Source organism: Cavia porcellus, unplaced genomic scaffold (assembly GCF_034190915.1).
Source record: "Cavia porcellus strain 051 isolate PalLab524CR breed Dunkin Hartley unplaced genomic scaffold, mCavPor4.1 scaffold_3, whole genome shotgun sequence".
Lineage (NCBI taxonomy): Eukaryota > Metazoa > Chordata > Mammalia > Rodentia > Caviidae > Cavia > Cavia porcellus.
In genome coordinates, this window is record NW_026947486.1 from 117,184,026 (window position 1) to 117,205,705 (window position 21,680).

A 21,680-nucleotide genomic window follows, 5' to 3' on the forward strand; every position below is an offset into this window, starting at 1 on the left:
GCATCCACTGCACCTCAGCCTGTCTACAGGCACCCAAAAGAGATGTGATGGGCAGTGAAGATGATGCAGCCTCTATGCTCCCAGATGGAGCTGGAATTCTGCTGTGTACCAAGGCACACCCCTGTGCGCAGCACTGTAGTAGTCATTGTGCTTGAGCCTCAGAACGACCCTAGGGCTGTTCAGAGCTCCCCATTTTATAGATAGATATGTATACAGAGGCTCGAAAGATAAGCTAGGAAGGAGATGTAGGTTTCAGCCAAGGCTTTCCAGACTCCAGGAAGTGGAAAATGCCCAGGAGGTCCAACCACAACCCAGCATGCTGGGGGACACTCCTGTCATTGGTGGGAAAAGGTGCGGGAAGCTGCCTTTTCAAACGTGGAGGACCCAAGTGGAAAAGGTGGCATCTCTGCTAAAGGACAGCAGCACTAGAGGGAGCGCTGGGGCCATAGGGACAAGATTTGTTTTCCCACGTCCTTCAAACTTATCCTATCTCCCCAAAGTGGAGACAGTCATCTTTTGTCTTGAGTCCCGCTTAGCTGCGTCATCACAGGACAACAGTTTCCACTTGCATGGCCTTGCACTGGAGAACTGCCCCCCAGATACAGATGCCCACAGTTAGGAGGCGTCCCTGAAAGAACCAGACAGTACCCTCAGTAACAAGTAAAGGCTTTCTTCATTCATTTGTTTCTCAGCAAACACTTGCCAAGTGCCTTGCAGCCTTGAGATCTCATGGTAGATATGCAAGGACCACAGCTATAACTAAGAAATCAAATAATAACAAGTGCTGGTCAGGCTGTGGGAGAGCAGGAACCCTTCTGGTGGTTGGTGAGAGCATAACCTTCTATAACCACTGTGGAACTCAGTATGGAGATTCCTTTAAAAACTAAAATTAGAAATTCAATTTGATCCAGCTATTCTCCTGCTCGGTATCTTCCCAAAAGTATTAAGACATCATATTACAGCAACATGTGCATACTATGTTTACAGCAGCATAATTTATAATAGCTACATTTTAAAAGAAGCCTATATGTCCATCAACAGATGAATAGAAAAAGAAAAAGGTATTTGCCCATCATGGAGTACTACTTACTCTGCCATAAAGAAGAATACACTGAGTCATGTGTAGGAAATAGATGCACTTAAGACCATAACGTTAAGTGAAACAAGCTAGATCACAGGAAGCAAAGAGACAGATCTTTTGCAAAAGGGAAAGGGACCAAGAGATGGAAGGAGAGGAGAGGAGGAGGAGGACATGAAAAATAAAGCAAGTGTGTTACATCCACACACTAACTCCGCACAAGGAATGCAATCGTTACGTACTGCAAACATGCACTAATAAAAATAAAAATTGAAAAAGAGGATCTTGTGTTGATCCAAATGCCATGGGGCCCTCACTATGCATCCTTCAGGGCCTCCACATCTCTCTGGCCACTTTTTCAGGTTCTGGGAATGTGGGACAGGGCAGGAGGGTGCTCAGAAGCTGGCACTGGGCAGAACACAAAGTGGGCTTTGGCGCCAGTGGCGAGCCATCAGCCTCTCAGAGAGTGGGACTGCAGGTCTCTGTCCCAGAATTCCCCAGCTTGGGCCAGCTCCTGACAATGTGTCCTGTTCCCTGCAGACCTGGTTCCAGAGAGTCCCCAGCTGGGTTCCCAGCAGTCACCACGCTCACCACTCCCACCCATGCAGTGGCCAGCGGAAAGCTCTGGTCCTCCAAGGCTTGGGCTTGTGCCAGGCTGGCTCCTTCCCTGCACCTGAGATGTGACATGGTTCTCTAAGACCTTAGCCATTCCAGCAACACTTGAGGCTCCACATAACCCTGCCCCTTGGTCCACAGATCTTGCCACCTACCTGCCCATTGGCCTGGCTGGTCACATGCTAGGCTGCCAGCCCTACAAGCCACCCCTGTGCCCAGGTCTTGCAACCCTTGCCCTCCAGTCCCACTTTGCAGTTGTACTTTCCTTGCCCCATGAGAGTGCCCATCTTGGTCATGGCTGGCTTCCCTCCCTGTTCTCTCTCCTCAGCCATCAGAGAGAGTGGCAGTCCTTCCTGCCGCTCTTCCCAGGCCCTCCATCCCTTATCCGCCATCCACTCCACCCTTTTTTTGCCATGGAGGCAAGGATCTGGCACCTTCGAAAGGGTTTCTCTGTGGGACCTCAGACAGGGCCAGTCAACCATGCACACAATGCTGATTAGTGTGAAATGTGTGGCATCAAAGCCCCTCCAGGGAGCTGACACAGTGGTAGGTGCTGGGGCTAGAGCACAAAGCAGACAGGTAAGATCCCTGCCCTGAGAAGCCCACCATTCTAGTGGGTAAAGCAAGACACAGCAGACCTTGCCCTTGATGTGTAGAAGAGGCTTTGTTCAGGTATTCAGGCGTGTGTCACGTCTGACCTCTCCTGACCCTGAGTCCTGAATTCTGCTGGGCACGGTAAGGCAGGGAGAAGATTGGCCAGTTCCTAGCCCCAGCCCTCAAGGAGCTCCCAGCCTGGTGGAGAGCGAGATGTGAAAACCTCTAATTAGACTGCAAACCAGAAAGCTGTGCCTTGCCCAAGGCATGACTGAGGGAGGGCAGGAGTGAATAAGGGGAGGAAAGCTCTCACAGGTTTGCCCACGCTGTCACCACCTCTGCCTCCACTGGTCTGTATCCCAGGCTGGAGGCTGACTTACCGTCCAGTGCAGTAAGCAGCACTTGGCCTGAATCACTGGGCTGGGCATAGGAGGCGGCTGCCAGCTTAAGCACAGCATGCCCAGTGATGTCTGAGTTACAAGCAGCAAATCCTTTGGGGCTAAGTATGGCCCAAAAACCACAGGAGACATACTTACCAACATACCAACAAAATGCATTGCATACGTGACTGAGTACCCTAGGGATATCTAGCTACTTTGTGGAGTGAGGTGTTAGAACAGGCCAAGGTGAACTTGTCCAGGAAGAGCAGGGATCCATGGGCGAGCTTCCCCAGGGGCTACTGAGAACCTCGGAGAGTTCAGGCCTGACAGCAACTCAGGCTACCTAGAGCAGGCGAGGCACCCATAAACTGCACTTGGAAGCCAAGCTCCCTCTGTGTAGTCCTCTTGATCCTTCTGCATTGTCATCTGTTCCCATCTGAGGACAACCAGGGGGACACCTGTCAGGCTGTTGCTACCAGCACTAGCCTTGAGGGACAGTAAGACAAAGTGGCAAATCCAGTCTAGGAAGCAGTCGCCTGTGCTTTTCCCATGCTGGGGCTTCTAGGTGTAGGGTCCAGTGTCTACAAGCCACAGCTACCCCACCTAGGCCCAAGACTAACAAGTCTCCAACCTCTGGACTTACCAAAGATGGAAAAGGGGGTGTTATAGTCAGGGGTCGTTAGAATCAGGACACAATTTATAATCATTTATGATGGTCACCCAGAGTTAACACAAGAAAGTGCAGGAAATCTGTCCACAACAATAAAGACACAGAATATTCAGCCAAGGGCCTGGATCCCACATCAATGCCCTGCATGAGTCCAGATGAAAACTTAGAGCCCATAACAGTGCCTCCCATGAGTCCAGCTGGAGGTCTAGAGCCCACAAGAAGGACTCATGCCAGTCTGTTTTATGGATCTGCACTGGGAAGGCCCAAAGGTCAGTGGTGGAAGCCAGAAAGTCTATGCCAGTGGGATGAAGGAGCTGTGCTGGTGGGTTGAGGCTTCTACACTGGAATGGAGAAGTGACATTCAAAATAAGAACCAGGGCTGCCCTGAAAAGCACCACAGCCATCCTCAGTGACATGGAGGTCCCAAGTGCCTCTGATGATAAGAACAGTCAAGTACATGCCAGAAAGCCAGCATGACAAGTTTCTCCTGTCAATTACACAGCACACATCTTCCCCTCCAGAGCCAGGCAGCGATGCTCAACGTGAGGAGTAGAGCACCCCCAAAATGAACCACAGCCACCCTCATCAAAAATGTCCTGAGCTCCTCTGATGACAATGGTCAAACTCACACTGGGGAAGCTAGTCATGACGAGCTCCTCCAGAAGAATCAAGAGCTCAAACAGCAACACCAAGAGAAACCCACAATGCCTAGCTCTTCTCCACGTCTCTATTTATGCCGACAACTTTCCTCAGGTGGGCCAACTACACGCAGCACCATGCTGATTTAATTCAGCTGGTGTTAAGTTGACCACCAGTTTTTAATCAATAACAGGGGGGGCATGAGGTTCATCAGTGAGGACCATGGGAATAGATTATGCAAAGCTCAGTTCACACTACACAAAGTCTACACAGCCCCACAAAAACCATTGGCCTAAAATAAACACATTAACCACAGGAAATAGGAAGTAAATTTCAAACTGGCAAAGATTTTCTTTGCTTTTGTATAGGTAAGAAGCATTTAGGGAAAATTACTTTTAAAGTTCAAAACTCTCCTAAAACAGGCACCCCTACAGAGGGTCAAGCCGATGCAGTCTTTTTGGTGTCCATAAATTTCCTGTAGGAATTGGAGGTAGTATAAATAGAAAAGAGTGCAAAAAATAAAAAGAAAGGAAAAACAAGAGGCAGCTGCTGGCCATGGGCTGGGTGATAACACGGGTGCTGCTAAAACTCACCCCCTGCAAAACAGCTGCAAACCAGCATCACAGCAGGGCAAGGGACAAACAGGGAGGCTCTGGAATCCATCCACCTTGGGTTCAAGTTGCTGTGCCACTTAAGATCCATGGAGTGTTGGGAAAGACCCCAAACATGTGTGAACTTCTGTTTTTCTCATCTCTGAAATGGGTATAATGACCCTCCCCAGTTTATAAGAATTCAGTAAGATTTAATGGGAAGATAGGAAATGTTTGATGGCCAGAAAATAGATAGTCCTGCAAGTTGGGAGCTCATAAGGAGCCCTGGGCCTTCCAGGCATGGGAACTTGGGGGCGTTTTGTTCTCACAATTATCACTCTTCACGGAGATGGCCTTTCAGAAATGGGTTTCTCACCACTGCCTCCACAGCTGTAACAGCCCAGCCCCAGCCAGCAGAGGCACCGAATGCACCATTTCCTTTCTGTCTGATGGAGCCTGTGAGCTAGAGGATGCTGAATGGATGGCATGGGGCGGGCAGAGGCGGAGCAGGGGCCACATTGTTCATGTTCCTCTCCAGGGTCGTGCCAGTTGGCTGGGCTGGTGTGCACAGGGCCAGAGGTGCTACTCTAGTCGTGGTATGTGAGGCACCTTGGCATTAAGAAAGGAGGCAGGGCAGCAGGAGCTGTGAGCCTTGCTCTTCTGCCCAGGTGGCAGAGAGGCTCAGGAAGCAAGCATGCACTAGTGCCTGCCTCCCACATGTCACGTGGTAGAGCATGCAGGGCATATGTGGAAACCGTGGTATGTGTCTGTTTCTGAGGAGACCAGAAAGCCTCGGTGCAAAGTGCTTCCGGGGCTCCTGAAACGAAGTACTATGAATTCAGGGGCTTAAAACACCATAACTTTTTGTCTCATAGTTGTAGACATAGAAGTCTGAAATCATGGCGATGGCAGCATCCCTCGGACTCTAGGGAAGGAACCTTCCTCACCTCTTCCAGCTTCTGGTGGCCCTGGTGTTCCCGGCTTTTTGCCACATCACTCGAATCTCTGCCTCCATCTTCACATGGCTTTCTGCTCTGTGGTGCTTCCCTTAGTCTTCTTCTCTTCTCATAAGTACATTAGTCTTTCTCTGGAGCCGTCTTAACTCTAGGATGATTGACAGAGCATCCTTCCCTAATTCCACCTGCAACAACTGAGGTGACATTCTGAGGTAGTGAGGAGGACATGGACTGTGAGGAGGGACTCGACTCAGTGTTCTCCTTATTGAATTCCATGACAATGTGTGCATTTCAGAAATGACCTGTGTTAGACACAGTTATAGTGGAGTATGGCTTGAGTGCATCCCCAGGATTCATGTGCTAGAAGCTTGGTCCTTGGTATGGAAATGATAGGAGGTGGTGGAACCTTTAAGAGGTGGAGCTTAGTGCAAGGTGGTTAGGTCATTGTCCTCAGATGGGATTCACACAGTTATCAGAGGACCCCAGTTTATTCTCACAAGATGATTGATATAAAGAACAAGTCTGGCATCTCGTTGCTCTCTGGCTTCTCATCTCGTCATGTGGTCAGTCTTCTACTTATCTCTGCTGTGGGGCCATTCACCATTAATTAAGTCCTCATCAGAGACCAAACTAATCCTGAACTTTCACCCTCCCCCAAACTGTAAGCTAACTAAATCTCTTTTCTTTATAAAGTTCCCAGCCTCAACTATTTTGTTCTAGTAGTTGAAAATGGACTAATATAAATACAGTTCATGAGAATATTGCTGACTGAGAAAAACATCCCACAAAGTAGCTGCAATTTCTACTAAACTCCTTTCCAAAGGGATAACCACAGAAACACCCTTCTACTCACTGCTGTCTCCCCAACACTGTCAAGTATATAGTAGGTGCTCATTAAATAGTTGCTGAGTGAGAGTATAATGATCTCCATTTAATGGCCAAAAGGATTTGTTCTTAGGCTGAGGGAAGCTGAGTTTTCCTTTGTACACAGAGTGCAAAGCATTTTTTCAGACAAATGTGTTCAGTCTAAGCTGAGCTCCTCAAGTCTGCCCTGTCCACTGCTGTGCAGTCCTAGGGTACTTCCTCAGACACCACTGCACCCTACGGCCTCAGGAAGCTACACAGAAACCCTTGTCAGAAGTCAGGAATGAAAAATGGGGTGTTTGATTTTGACTGTCAACTTCACTGGCTTGAGAGATGCCTAGGAGAGTAGTGAAACACACTTTGGGGCATGTCTGGGTGGGTCATGAGGGAGTAACTTGAACACTACACCTGGTCTCTGGCTCTTCCTCTCAGACTGCTCTCTGATTCTAAGATTCCATGAGTTGAGCTGCTTTCCTTCACCCTGCCCTTCCACCAGGCTTCTGCCTTGTAGAAACAAATGACCATGGACTGAAACCTCTGAAGCCATCAGTTGAAATAAATTTCTGGTCCTTTAAACTGTGTGTGTGGTATTTTATCCAGGCAAGGTATGGCTGACTAATATGAGAGGAAAATGAGATTCCTAAGTGTTGGTGACACATTGTACATAGCACCAAAGCATTGACAACATCCCTAAATGGAGTCCATCAGATTAAAGGGTGTCTTATTCTATCCCACAAGCACTTGCTGAAAGTCATCCTACATGGTATATTCTAATAGAGAAAGCGATTGTTAGCTTGCAAGCTGGGGTAGTGAAAATGGTTTGAGAGTGAGGACAGAACCTTTCAATTCAAGGAATCCTATTGTTTTCAGGATGCATATTTTGCTTTCTTTGATTTCCAAAAGGAAAGCTTAGTACTTGAGATTTTTATTATTGTGCGGGGAAAAATAAAAGCCAAAAAAAGCTCTGCTTATCTCTAACTGGACCAAATGAAAGGGCTGGATTAACAGGGACACCATTTCAAAGGAGATCTCGCAATACCCTGGTTTACTAACTGGTTAACAGTTGCCCATCACCCTCAGGATAGTGTAGACTATAGCATATCATTTTTTCACTGTTATAACCACCTTCTGTCTCACATTATTTTTTTAAAATTTTATTTAAAAGGAAAAAGAGAAAAAAACAAAACAAAACAAAGCAGTGTAAGGGTACAAGTAATACAGAACTACAAAAAAAAAAAAAAAACGGTAAGAAATCACCAGTTAATAGATTACACATTATCATCTTAGAGATAGTTGCTCAAGTCACAGTATCAAAGCATACAAAGTGGACACTCAAACAGTGAGACTGCAAACAGTTGTGTTCAATGATCCAACCAAAAACATTAATATGGTCAGCTATTTAACACCCCTAAACACACTTGCAGTTGTATCCTTTAACGCACTTTTTTTCCCTGTCTCACATTAATGATTGAATTGTGCCTCCTCAAAAGGCGTTGAAGTCCTAACCCCAGGATCTGTTCATGTGACTTTACTTGGAAATAAGCTCCTTTTTTGGATGTTCAAGTTAAGATGAGGTCATTAGGATGGACAGTAATCCAATGTGACTCAGAAATGGGAAATCTGAATGGAAACTATCTTAGTTACTTTTCTCTTATTGCTGAGACAAAATGCCTGACACTCAAAATTAAAGGGGGAAAGGATTATTTAGTTCACAGTTTGTAGAGGTTTCAGGCCATAATCATCTGGCTCCAAGGCCCGGTAGCACTACAGATGAGAAATAGTTCTTGGAGTGCAGAAAGTAGCAAAGCAAACAAGGCCTGGTCACAGCCCTTTGTATCCCTTATATGTTATCCAGACTCCTTAGGATGGGCAGCACTAACACCCTTAATCCTAGTGCCTTGGATCCTAGCATTGCACCATGAATCAATCCCATCATCAATTACACTCTAGATCCAGCCTCCAAAAAATGCCAGTGAGGCTTTGGAGAGGGGAACATCTAAACACAAGCTATAACAGAAACAGAAAAGAAGGAAGACATTTGAATGGACCAACTGACACTAACATAGGGAGACTATGTGAAGATAGGAATTGTGGTACTGTAAACTAAGGACCTATCAGAAATTAGAATAAAGGCCTTCAGAGGGAGTGTGAGTCAGCCAACACCTTAATATCCAACTTTGAGCCTCCATAACTGTGAGATGATTAATTTATGCTACTTAAGCTACCCTGTTTGGGAGGTTTCATTGTGGTAGCCCAGAAAACTAGTGCACTCACCTCCCATCCCAAGCCTTTATCCCACTCCCAATCCTACGTGCTCACTGCTCTGCTCCTTAAACATTTCCTGCACACTCAGCAAGGTATGCTTTTCCTTGGAGTGACCGCACCCCCGAGTTTATGGGAGACAGCCTCCACTTATGCCTGTTGTCCCAACAATATGTGGTTTGGACCAGATATTTGACAGCTACTGTAGCTTTCTTTTTTCCCCCCATTTTTTTTTTTTTTACCTGAGACATGGTCTCACTAAGTTGCCCAAGCTGGCCTCAAATTTATGATCCACCTGGCTCAGTCTCCCACGTAGCTGGGACTACAGGCACATATCACCACACCTGACTTCACCATAGATTTTGTCTCTGGTGACTTCAGTTTAAAGTGATCCTCCTTCCTTTTCTATCCACTGAAGTTTTTGTCACTGATCAAGGCCCATCCTAAACATCATAGTTGTTATGAAACATCTGTTATCTAGCCCAAGAGTTCACTGGTTCATCTTCTGAGCTCATGGCATTTTATATGTCTCCAGCCTATAGCACTAACCATAGCAGATCAAATGTATCTTTCCCAGGGCTGTTCCCTGACCTCCTCGCTAGCCCAGAGCAGTGTTCACTGCTCTCACTGTATCTTGGCCCCTCTTGGTCTGTGGTCTAAGCTCTAATGAGCTAATTGGGGGACTTTCTCTGCCTGATGGTAATTCACTACTTGTTCTGAGCAGTGACAATGGACTATCTCTATCTCCTAAAACACAATACAAATAGGTCAAATTTGAATGGATAAATATAATACACTTATTAAATGCTTGCCCTCTGAATAAAGCAGTCATCTCTTGCTTGTCTTGCCTGTGTCTTAATCCTCTCTGGGGCCCCTTTAGCACATAATACTGTGTCTGGAACATCAAAGGATTCATTGCCTGTTTACTGAGATAGCATTTACTGAGATCGTTTAAGAATATAACTCAGTTGCTGAACACTACCAAGTGCAAAAAAGAGAAAGAAAGAAAAGAAAAAGATGGAATACTTACTTCCCTCCATGAAAGGGCCAAATGTGATATCGGGGTCCTCCTGGATATAAAACACAACTGGAACAATAACAAACCTCAGACTTCTACCCAGACAAAGAGGTGACATAGTTACAAGTTGTCTGTGGTGGGACAATTGCTGTAGAATGCAGGGCTCTGTGGGCAATGGTCCCTTTCCACCTACAGCCCAGATGCCTTCAGGCAAGAGTTGTTACCAAAGTGCTGGACTAATGATGGGAAATGAGCCCTGGGAGTCATTATTATTGAAACAGGTCAAACAGCAGGGCTTCAAAATCTTACCTTTAAAAAACAGATTAGTGGGTTGATTTTTTTTTTTTTTTTCCGGAGCAACATCTCCGCCTTGGCCCAGCCAACATAACCACTATTCTACTCTATACTTCCATGAATTCAACATTTTCAGATTCCACATATGAGTGAGATCATGCAGTGTTTGCTGTCTGGCTTATTTCATTTAACTTAATGATCTCCAGTTCTATCCGTTTCCAAAATGAGAGGATTTCATTTTTAAGGGTTAAACTATTCTTTTTAATACTTGGGGTCCAATCCAGAGCTTCTCATATACCAAAGTTTTAAAGAGAGAGAAGTATGCTCCCTGGGAGGACGTTCTGGCTTACCACTGAAAGCTGGGGATCTGAGCCCAGGGCTGTAACTTATAGCACAATTAGCCTGAGTTTCTGGTAGCCTCTCCGAAACTTGGCTTCCTCATCCACAAAAGACGGGTAATCACCCTATTTATTTGTCTTCTAACTCTATTATGTGGACCAAATAAGAAAAGGGATTAAAAGTGTTTTGCACACTTGAAACAGATACACTAGGGGCTGCCCAAAGTGGCCTTTCCAATAAATTCAGAGAGAAAGCAAAAAGAAATCAATGTGGTATTGGCATTAGGACAGATACATAAGTTAAGGGAATAGAATTGAGAATCTGGAAATAAATCCTCACGTTTATGGTCATTCAAATTTTGACCAAGGAACCAAGACAATTCAATACGGGAAAAATAGGTTTTTTCTCAACAAATGGTGCTTTAATATTCAGGTGCAAAATATGAAGTTAGACCTCTATATTACACAAAGATTAACTCTGAGTGAATTATAGGCCTAACATGTAAGAGCTAAGCCTGTAGAACTCCTAGAAGAAACCATAGCAAATCTTCATTACCATGAATTTGACATTGATTTCTTAAATATGGCACTAAAAGCAAAAAGATGAAAGAAGAAAACAGGTAAATTTGACTTCATCAAAATGAAAAACTTACATACATCAAGAGAAACCACCCACGAAGTGAAAATATAGAACACGATATGGGAGAAAATTTTTGCAAATAATATATCTTATAATAGACTTGTATTCAAAATATATAAAGAATTTTAAAAACTCAATCATTGAAAGACAAATTACCAGTTTAACAAAATGAGAAAATATTTCATCAGAGTCTTCTCCAAAGACAATATGCAAATTGCTCGTAAGCAAATGAAAACATGCTCACCTCCATTTGTCACTAGGATAAGCAAAACAAATCCACAGTATGGTGTTATTTCATATACACTAGAACTGCTGCAAACTGAGACTTAAAAACAATCAAACAACAACAGAAAGCCTGCCTTAGGTGTGGAAGCAGAGGGAGGGGACCTTGTGAGCTGGCACCTTCTCAGAGTGGCTTTAGTTAGATTTGTAGCTGAACCGAGGAGCAGTTCTCCGTCCACGCTGCTTCTGCACTAGGCCTCAAAGTCCTGCGTGCACACCTTGTATTGGGTAGGAATGAGGCAGCCAACCAGGGTGGGCCCTTGGAAGCCTTGCTATGTCATCATTATAAGGCCCTGAGCTAAAAGAATCCCTGGGGCCAAGAAACCGGGTTTCTCTCATGTGTGAAGGCTCAAGCGTCCACTATCACCTGAGGAAACAGAAGCTGCAGCTGGTGGACCTCCTTGGGAAAGAGAAAGGGAAACAGCAGCAGAAGTAACTGATCCTGTGATCACCTACCCACGCGGGAAAACAGGATCCCGGGTTGATGCCCGCAATGTTCAGGAGCCCAGAGAGGACCTGGAAGAAAGTCTGGTCCCTTTGGCCCGGGAGCCTAATGCTCCTTCTGTCCAGACACAGCACTTAAGCATCCTGCGTCCAGGTAGACACTCCGTGTCCCACTGCTCTGGGGCTGGGTTCCGCCTTCTCCTGGTGGGTGGTTTGCTGTGGTTCCAAGCAAGCTCTTGCTGTGTAGCACAGCCTTGGTTGCAAACCTCCCGCTTCCTGAAATCTTCGAGGCCCTGGACTCAGAAAACAAGCGAAAACGAGATTGATAATTTTGGAAAGCCTCAGAACCTTAACTGAGGCTACCTTCCCACCCTCTTCACTTACACTTCAAGTGTGTTAAATTGGAAGTTATCTACAGTGAAATTCAACCCGGTCTTGTTTCTAACTTAGTGACTTTGATCAATTATATACAGTCACACAAAATTATCACCATAATCAAGATACAGAACATTTTCATCACTCCCCCAAACACCTCTTATTCCCCTTGGCAATCCATTCTCTCTCATACCTCTGGGTTGACTTTTGAATCAAATCCTACAAACCTGCTTTCAATTGCTGTACTTTTGGCATTTCCAAAATATAATGAGGGGCTGGGGTATAGTTCAGCCGTAGAGCAATTGCCTAGCAGGCTGAAGCCCTGGGTTTCACCCCCAGTACTACAAAAACAAAATGTGATATAAATGAAACGACAGGGTCTGTAATTGTTTGTGTGTAGTTTATTTCACTTTGCATGACATTTTTGAGATTCATTCATGTTGCATGTGGATCGATAGCTCTTCGAGCAGCGTTCCACTGTATGTAAAATATAGATCACCATTTGTTTCGCCAATCACTAGTAATGAGAATCTGAGCTGTTTACCTTTTTATTATACTTGAAAGACTGCTATGAATATTTGAATACAAGTCATTTTGTCAATGTAAGTTTCCATGTGTCTTGGATACACACCTCAAAGTGGTATTGCTGGGCTGTGTGTACACTTACATCTATGATTCACTGTCCAGACATTCTGGACAGTGAATGGTTGCACCATTCTGTTGGAGCTATGAATATGGGGTTAGGTGGGGAGAGGGCAGTAGGGACACTTGCTTTGCTGTTCTCCGTAAAGCAAGTCCTGGACATTCCTTGTTTATTCTTCACAACAAATTTATGGAATAGATACTGATATCCTCACACCACAGATGCTGAATGGAGGCTTGGAGAGATGTACTTGCTCAGAGCCACACTGAGCAAGAAGAGCTAGGATTTGGATGCTAAGTTTTGCATGCTAGGACCTAGGGGCTGAGTCCCTGTTCTCTCCCCAGTGACCAGTGACCAGTGACCAGTGACCAGTGTCATGGCAACTCTGGAATGCTGCCTCCTTGACCTGCTTCTACTTAGCCTTACTGTGTGAAGACTCAGCAGCCCTGCGAAGTGGCATGTGACTCCTTTTTCAGAGAGAGCAACCAACGGCCAGAGAGGTGAAGCGACTTTTCCAGAGTCCGTGGCTAGCCTTTGGAATTGCTGGCACCCAGTTCCAAGTGCATTTGCCTTGGGTATGGTGCTCACTGTTACTTTCTGAACTTTTCATTTCTGATTGCTTTTTCTTGTGCCTCTTCCTTCCTCCCTTCCACCCACTCCTCTTCCTCACCTTCCCACTCTCGGGTCCTAGGAGCTGGGAATGACACTGCAGAGGGGAACACAGGGGCCCAAGTGGTGAGTGTGTTAAGACAGAAGAGCAGGCACCCCTCTTTCCTGCCTGCTTCTCAAGGACAGGTGCCTGGGATCCCCTTTGTTCTGCCTCCTCCACCCCCCAACACCAGAGAATAGGAGAGAGCCCTGGTGAGCAAAAGGTGCTTCCAAAACAGGTGATAATCAAACCAGAATGGGTATCGTGGTGAATCTTGTCATCTTCAGTGTAATTGCTATTTTGTATGCTTCACTTTTGTAACTTGAACAACTATTTGTAAGAGGACAATATGTAGTTATCAACTAGTGATTTCTTACTGTTCATTTTTTTCTTTGAAATTATGTATTATTTCTACCCTTTTTCTGTTTAGTTTAGTCTTTTTTTAAATAAAAAAGGTGCTTCCAGCCTGGGACGTAGCAAAAACAGAATGACCTGTGGGGTGGGGGTGGGGACTGCGTGTAGGATTGTGTAGCTGGGAAAATTTGTTAAAGAAGCAGCTTCTTTTTTTTTTTTTTTTTAATCGATGCCGGGGATCGAACTCATGACTGCCTGCTAGTTCGATGTTACAGCTTCATGTAACATCCAGTGCTAGCTCTCTTGCATCCAGAAGGTCCACACAAGGGAATCTGTCCTCTCTCCACCCTCCCCCAGATATAGGAATATGTGCATAAAATGCAAGAAAGCCCAAGAAACTCTCAGCACCCGTGAGCACCCCCCCACACACACACACACACAGCTCAGAGGTCAATGAGGGCAGTACTGGGTTAGGGATCCAGCAACCTTGCCAACTGCAGGGTGGCAAAGTGCTTCCACATCTATTCACTTATTTGATCTCTGCACTTAGTGTGAGGTAGACATAGCTGGGCCCACAGTCTATTTCACAAGCCGGAGATGCGTTTTCTCTACAGCTCCCTGCGGTTTGGACCTTATCTTCCAGCAGGTGAGGTGGGACCCAGCTGGATACTGGGAAAAGTCCCTTTTAGGATGAGGACTGCCCCTATCCCAGACACCCCAGTTTAACCAACGGCTTTGACTTCTCCTTGAGCACTTAACTCACACCTGCTGTATACAAGATCTCCCGCCCCCACTGTTGCCCTCACTCAACTCATCCACATTTTCCCTCTATTACTCTGCCCTGTGATGCACATAGGCTGAGAACCCAGTTATTCAGCAGCCGACCAGGGAGCCTCTCTGGCATTTAAATTTAATGAGTATGCTTTGAAAGCCAGCACAAATGTGAATGTGATTCAAAGAAGTTCATGGTATGGGGAGGGGAGTAGGCAGGGCAGACTCAAAGGGAAGTGATGACATCAGTACAACGACAAAAGCTCTGGGGGAACTTCTGAGTTGGCCTGGGCCAGAGCAACTCCTGTTCTGCTCTCTCTGAATTTTGGCCAATCCTAGAGAAAGGAGCAAGTGGGAAGGGCTGGAGGAAAAAAGAACCCGCGAAGTATCCAGGGGATAAAAAAGTTCCCTGTGACCAGACCAGAATTTGGGGTGAGCAGACTAGCGGCACCCTGGAGGAAGTGGGCTGGGTAGGATTCGGAAGGCCTTGCTACTCATATAAGAAGTCTCAGCTTTTCACTATGGTGTATTTATTTGTGTATACATGGTGATCGCCCTTATCCTGAGGGATCGCTCTTATCCACAGTCCAGTCCAGTGGATGCCTGAAGCCTTGGATGGTACCAAATCTGATACATGTGTTTTTTTCCTATACACATATGCCTACGAGTTCAATTTATAAATTCGGCACAATACGAGATTAATAACAATGAATAGCAGAATAGAACAACAATAGCAGTATGCTTAAATAAAATTGGAAGCATCACTACTATTAGACTTTGAGGCCATTATTAAGTAGAATGAGGGCTTCTTGAACACCGCACCATAAAACTATGACCATTGATCTGATAACTGAGGTGGCTACTAAGTCACTAGCAAACCAGTAGCGGGTACGGTGTGGATCCAGCCAGATAAAGGGACGATTCATGTCCATCACCTCAAAATGGTGTGAAATTTAAGACTTACAAATTGGTTATTTCTAGTATCAGGCAAAACAGCTTTTGTTTTTTTTGTTTTTTTTGTTTTTTTTTTTTTATCGGTACCTGGGATCGAACTCACGACCTCCTGCTTGCAAGGCAGGTGCTTATGCCACTGAGCTAAATCCCCAGCCCAAAACAGCTATTTTTAGATGGCAAAGAACTAACACAGATAAGTGTAAAAAAGACTGTGATAAAGTAATGCTACTCAAAGCGCTCATGTATAACTATTATGCGGCACAAGGGGTATTATACACACTCTGCTAGATTGCTTTATTTGATTACACACCAAACTGTCTTCCGGAAGCTTAACTTCTTTCTTTTTTCCCTTTCGCTTTCTAGTTACTATATCAATGGTCATGGGACCCAAACGTCAAAATGAAGAAGTTCTGAATTGAAATGCTTGGGAAGATGATGTACCGCATGAGGGACACCCCAGCCATTAATTAGTTGGCTTTGTGGACTGCAGATCTTGCACCACAGTTGGTTAAAATTTTCTTCTTCCCTCATAGTGTCTCGACTTCATGCAGCCTACCCTACGGACTCAAAGATAGCTAAAATTAAGGACACCCGCAAAAAGTTTTGTCTAGGTAAGATTTCCCTGTGGACTTCCCCTTTATTGGAGAAAAACAGCGAAACCCAGACGAGGGTCCTGGGACTACGCTTCCCAGTGGCCTCAGCTGTGCGCGGCTCCAACTTCCCTTACAGGGGTGGCCCCTGGCACTTTGGCCCGGCCCACTCCCGGCACCGCACTACGAACTACAATTCCCAGATGCCAACACGAGCTGGACCCTTCTAAAAGGGCTTCCCAGCAGCCTCGCGGGCGAAGAGCCCCACCCCTCGGAGCAGCTCCCCAGGAGCCTTCCGCCCGCCCCACCCATGTCACGTGATACGTCTCCGCCAACCGGCACGCGGGGGCGGGCAGCCGGCGGCGGTCGGGGGCGTGGAGGCCGCGGGGGCGGGGCGAATCCTGGAGGGGGCGGAGCAGGGCCCGGGAGCCGAGCAGCCTGGCAACGGCGGAGGCGCCTGGAGCCCGAGGTGGGTGCGCGTTCGCAGCTGACCTGGCTCCGAGCCGGGTGCTGCTGGAACCCGTGATGGGGGAGCCTACAGGTGGAAGTTGGGGCTCCCGGGGCCGACGGGTCGCGCGGGGCCTCCCCGCACCCGCGGGTGGGGGTGGGGTTCCCCCGAGCGCCTCTGCTGTCCCGGCGGGTGAGGGTTGAGGCCGGGGCGCAGCAGGCAGGTGTCTGTGGCTTCCCCTGTTCTCCCTGGGCGAAGGTCGGGACCGGAATCGGGCTGGCGGGCCTGGAGACGGATCGGACGTCGCAGCTGCTGTGTGTACTTGCTTTTGCGTCCCGGGGAGGCGGGAGGGCCAGGCGGCAACCCTACCTCCGGGCGACGCGCCGCGCCTGGTCCTTGCCCTGGCCCTCGGCGCGGGGTGGGCACCCGCTGCATCCCCCGGGGGACCAGCACCAGCCGGGAAGCCTTGATCTCCGCTCCCGGCCGGTGTTTCTGTGTCATGCTCTGCTTTATCTGTTTTTGCAACAGTTGAGGAAAGATCTGAGGAAGAACGGTTAGTTCCCTGATACGCAGTCGGAAGTATGCACAGGCACGAGCAAGCGCTCTTGACCGGGTTGCCTCCCTTAACTTTTTGCTGCGCTCAGGAAGTGAAAACTAATTTTAGTTTTTGCCTGAGCAAATATGAAGTGAATCGGTTCTAAAGACTCCTATTAGAGGCTTTATGAACGAATACACCATGTTCGACGAGGTGTGTTGTGCCTGGAGTTTAAACCAGATCGCCAAGGGTGGAATTGCAGCAGTTTAGAATTGACTGGCACCTTGAAGTTCCTGTAGCTCATTTGTTTCCTGGATGAGGGAACTGAAGCGCAGGGAGACTAAATAATGTAAGCCAGGCAACTTAATGGCAAAGCTATTATCTCAGGCCAAATCTCGGGAGTATCTTGGTGTCTGCGACTTCTGGGTTCTTTTTACCATTACAACTGTTTTATTCCTTGTGAAGTATCCACCTTACAGCCTTCAGACTGACCCAGAAGTTTTGCTGTAGTTGAAACCATTTTGGATTTCCTTGGAAAATCAGGCTTGTTACTTCCATACACACATTTTACTTTCATCCAGCATTTACCATGGGAGAAGCAGGTATCACCAGGTTTCACTCAGGATGACTTTTTTCCTGCTTTTCTGGGGATTGGCTGAACAAAATCTAATGTATTCTTAAGATATTTCACACCGTGGAGGGAAATTAAGACTGGTGGTGTACATGAGAGGCTCTTGAGGTGCTTGAAGGTGAATAACATTCTTTGGTGCTTTTAGATTTGAATATGGTTATTACATGATTGGTCTTCTTACCTTAAAAGTCTATTGTGTGTTTATCAAGTTGTTGGTAGTTTCATTCATTCATTAAACACAGTGTGCCTAAGCACTGGGAAAACAGCAGAAGCGACGCAGTAGAGTTTATGCAGGGGGAGGCAGGTAGGAGAAAGTAGGCAGTGCTCTATTTTCCGGTAGTGAATACTATAAAAAAATAGAACGCTGAAACTGCAATGACAAAACAGGCTAGCATGATGGAGAGTGACTTAGGCATCACTTTGAATTCTTAGTTTTAGATTGTAAGCTGCTGTTCCATTAAAGCAAATAAATCCAAAAGTAAATCTTCCTGAATACAAGAAATTCTCTGGAGTCATCATTTCCCCTGTGAGTGCTGTTGGATACGTTCACCTCAGCCTTACCCTTACACACGTTTTTCCTTCTTGAATGCAATCACTGATTCCAAATACTGAGGGAGGAGGGAGGAGGGAGGTCCCCTTTCTTGTCTCTCACTCTTTTCCCACATAGATAGCGCACACAAACTACAGAAGGTTCTGAAGAGATCAGGATTGGTTGTTGATTTCATGCCAGCACCTGCTGCACGCAGAGGCCACCTTACACTAGATTCTCTTCCTGCATGCTGCTTTGTACTGTGAACCTGTTATCTGAACTGTCAATCTGTGGGTTGTTTGCTTTGTAAAGAAATAAGTTCATTTTGAAATAGTTCCAGAGTAAAGAGGCACGCCAGTTCCCAGGAACAAGAGCACTCACTAATAAAATGGCACGAATGAGAACTCATTGGAAGTTCATGTGTTTAATACCACTCAGTTCTCTCTTATTCTCTGTGTTCAGTGGCTTCAAAGCAAAACAAAGTTTTTACAGGCTTAGAGAATGATTGCAGTTCCAAAAATATTCCAGTATTCCTTCTCCAAAATAAGGGGAGGATTTATAAAATGTAGTTACTTTAGAAACCACTGAAAACATGTGGCTCTTGATACTCTTGAGAGCTCCAAAATAAAGAGAAAAACAGACTCTTCAAGACTCAGTAGGTGACATTTTTACCAGTGGCCAGAGGATTCCAAAGGAGTTTTTAGTTATTTCTAAAGTTACTCAGTTTTATAACAGAACAGTCGGTTGTTTTCATTATTCTTTAGTAATTTCTCTTCCCTGTTTCTGACTCCTTTAAAGTTCTGCTTTCTTTATTTTCTACTTTCTCAGTTCATTTATTTCTTCTTGGCAAATGGGAGGACAGGCACTGTCATTTGCCTGCATGGCATGGACTCTGGATTGGGTAGTTTCCTTAGATTTGAATCCTGGCTCTGTTACTTCCCATGAGACCTTAGGCAAGTTACTTCTGTGCCTCAGTTTCCTTCTCTATAAAATGAAAATTAGAATAGTACCTTTTCAAAGGGATAGTACGAGGACTGAATGAATAATATCTATTAAGTGCTTCAAATAGTCTTAGTAGACAGGAAAAGTTCACCATTATTGGCCTGAACAGTTTGGAACTCTTTTCAGGAAAAAATGGCCATTGCCATGTCCTTTTAACCTTTTAGAAACCCAGGAACCTGGATTTTTCTGGACATTTGTCTGCAATTCATTGTTGGTGTGAGCTTTTAATTTCAGGTGATGTTAGAGCAAGGTGTAAGAGCTTCTAGCACTTAAATTCTGGCTGTGTTCAAGTCCAAGTTCTCCTCAGTCTTGTGACTCTGGACAAGTTGTTTTACGTCACTGCTGGTAGCTCTTCCGTGAGTACAACTGAGCTCATAAAACCTGCCCTACCTGCTTCTTTCTGGAGTCAGATGTGCACCGGGTCCCTGGGCAAGCCACACAGCATTAGCATCGCTGCACCAATGTGTTATGTAAGCCATGGCTGTTTGGAGAACAGCTGTCCTTCCTGTTCTTAGCTTATTGCCCCTGTAGGGGTAGGTGTGGCCTTCTGCCTCAGTCTCCCCCTTCTCTCAGCATTGAAATATGCTGGTGTTCTCTTGCATTGCCCAAGTGGACACAGTGCTGTCAGCTTACTTTACAAGTTTCTGTTTTATTTATTCCTAAAATGGTAGTAGTATGTACCCAGCAACTATGAGGCAATCACAAGGCAGGCCACACCACATGTTACCTGCATGTATAACAGTGTCTCTGATTGGAAATCTTGTCTCATTCTGACAAAGATTGGACCCCGCCTCAGGCAGTTTGCAGGCCTGTGTGTTCCTCAGACCACACTGGACTCAATGCTTGTGCCCCTAGGTTCTGCCGAGAAATGGTGGAGGCTATGGGGAAGGGGTCTGGAGAAGCAGCTGCCCTGCAGGTCAGCACCTCTTTCTGTGCTCCTGTGTGACGTGGGCTCGGGCCCTCTTGTTTTCTCCTTTCTCCAGCCCATTTCTGGGTATATTGAAATGTCTCCACATGGAGCTACATGCAATTTCATGTCCTTACATTAGTTCAGCATTGTTGTTCCTTGACTCTGTCTGGATAGGTATCTACTGCCTATTTCGATGAGAATTGTTTTCTTCTTCCAAGCTTGTAATAAAGAGGGCTGAGGTCGGAGGCATGTTTCTGGGTGTGTGAAACCAAACATGGCCAGTGTGTACAGTAGACATTTAGTAAACATTCACTGACTTGACCTGGATGGTGTGTGCGTCGGGGGTGCTGCTCAGAATCGTTTGGGCATGTTATAATCACTCCGTTGTATGCCTAAAAATCTTGCTGCTCCCCTGCAAGGTAAATTAGAGCTCATGCTTAGCCTTTATTTGCATGGTCAACTAGTAAATGAATGAGGCAGTTATTTGAATCCAGTGATGGGAGGCTCCTCACCCACTGCTCTGTCACCCCTTTCTCCAGTTCCTTGATTTTCGGACTCCATCATGAGCAGTTGGAGTGTAGGGGAGTTTTTGCTTTGCTTGCAGGTCTGTTTGGGGTAGGAAAGGCTAAAGGAAGTTGAAGGGTGACAACTGAAAGTAAAAATAAAAGTAACTTCTTTGTAACACACTCAGCTCTTATCCCCTTGTGGAAACCTTGACAACACACAGTGGTGCCTTCTTTAGCATGTGAGAACTGTTAAATTTTGATATCACATCCTTGAACCTTCTGCGAGAACGAAGTGCTCAGTTTCCCCCCAGTGTATGAGAAAGCAATGGGCTGCCACAGGAGTGACATCCCTGACCTGTCTGTCCGTGGGAGCACCTGGGGCAGAGGTGGGTTGTAAAGGACATTCTTAGCGCTGGGTGGTGGCGCTTTAAATTCCCTTAAATGACCTTTAGGTTCCTTTATGGTCCTGAAATTACTTAGGTGGGGATTTAAGAAACTAGGCTTTGCACTTAATCCCAGCAGGCCTGGAACTGGGCCCAGCTCTGTTACTAAAATAAGAAATGATGTACCTGTGCAGCAGTGCCCCTGGCCATGGCACAGAGCATACCTGCTGCACAGTACTGTTTTGGGGGGCACAGTGAGAAGAAAAGCTTGCCCAAGAGGGCGCTGCCATTGACACTAGTTTTGTGACTAGCAGGATCCAAGGAATCCCTGCGACTTCTACTCTGAGCTTCCAAGTTCTGAGATGTCCCCCCCACTCATTTGTGATCCCAGATCTGGGAGAGAAAGCCTGTGTTCCTTCCGCCCTTAGAGGGAGGCCTTTCGTAGCTGGCCCCCACCTCTACAGATCCCTAGGTGCAAGAGAGTGCAGGAGTTTTGAAAATTGAGGCTGTCTTAATTCTGCAGGACATTTCCTTTCTTCCTAATAGGAGCTCTGATAATTTCCCCAGGAGTTCCCATCACTGTTAGGTACTTCATGAATACCTAATATCAACCTTTGTTGATACAGGTTGGCTGGATGTCCTTACTCTTCAGTAGCCACTCTGAGGAGCTCGTGAGAAATGCAGAATTGCAGGCCCTGGCCCATACCTGCTAAGAACCCCAGCAGAATACTTCATC

General features: G+C 46.1%; 1 protein-coding gene across 3 annotated transcripts in view; it reads left to right on the forward strand.

The window, feature by feature from the left end:
• The first annotated feature begins 16,398 nt into the window (after positions 1-16,398).
• Mtm1 (myotubularin 1) overlaps positions 16,399-21,680 on the forward strand; it is a 102,329-nt gene continuing 97,047 nt past the window's right edge. For 2 of the 3 annotated variants that reach the window (XM_003461695.5, XM_013155525.3), the window contains exon 1: positions 16,399-16,469. The gene's annotated coding sequence lies outside the window, so the exon portion shown is untranslated. Of the gene's footprint in view, positions 16,470-16,738; positions 16,763-21,680 lie in introns of those variants that run through there. The other variant, XM_063246521.1, reaches the window with a different exon arrangement.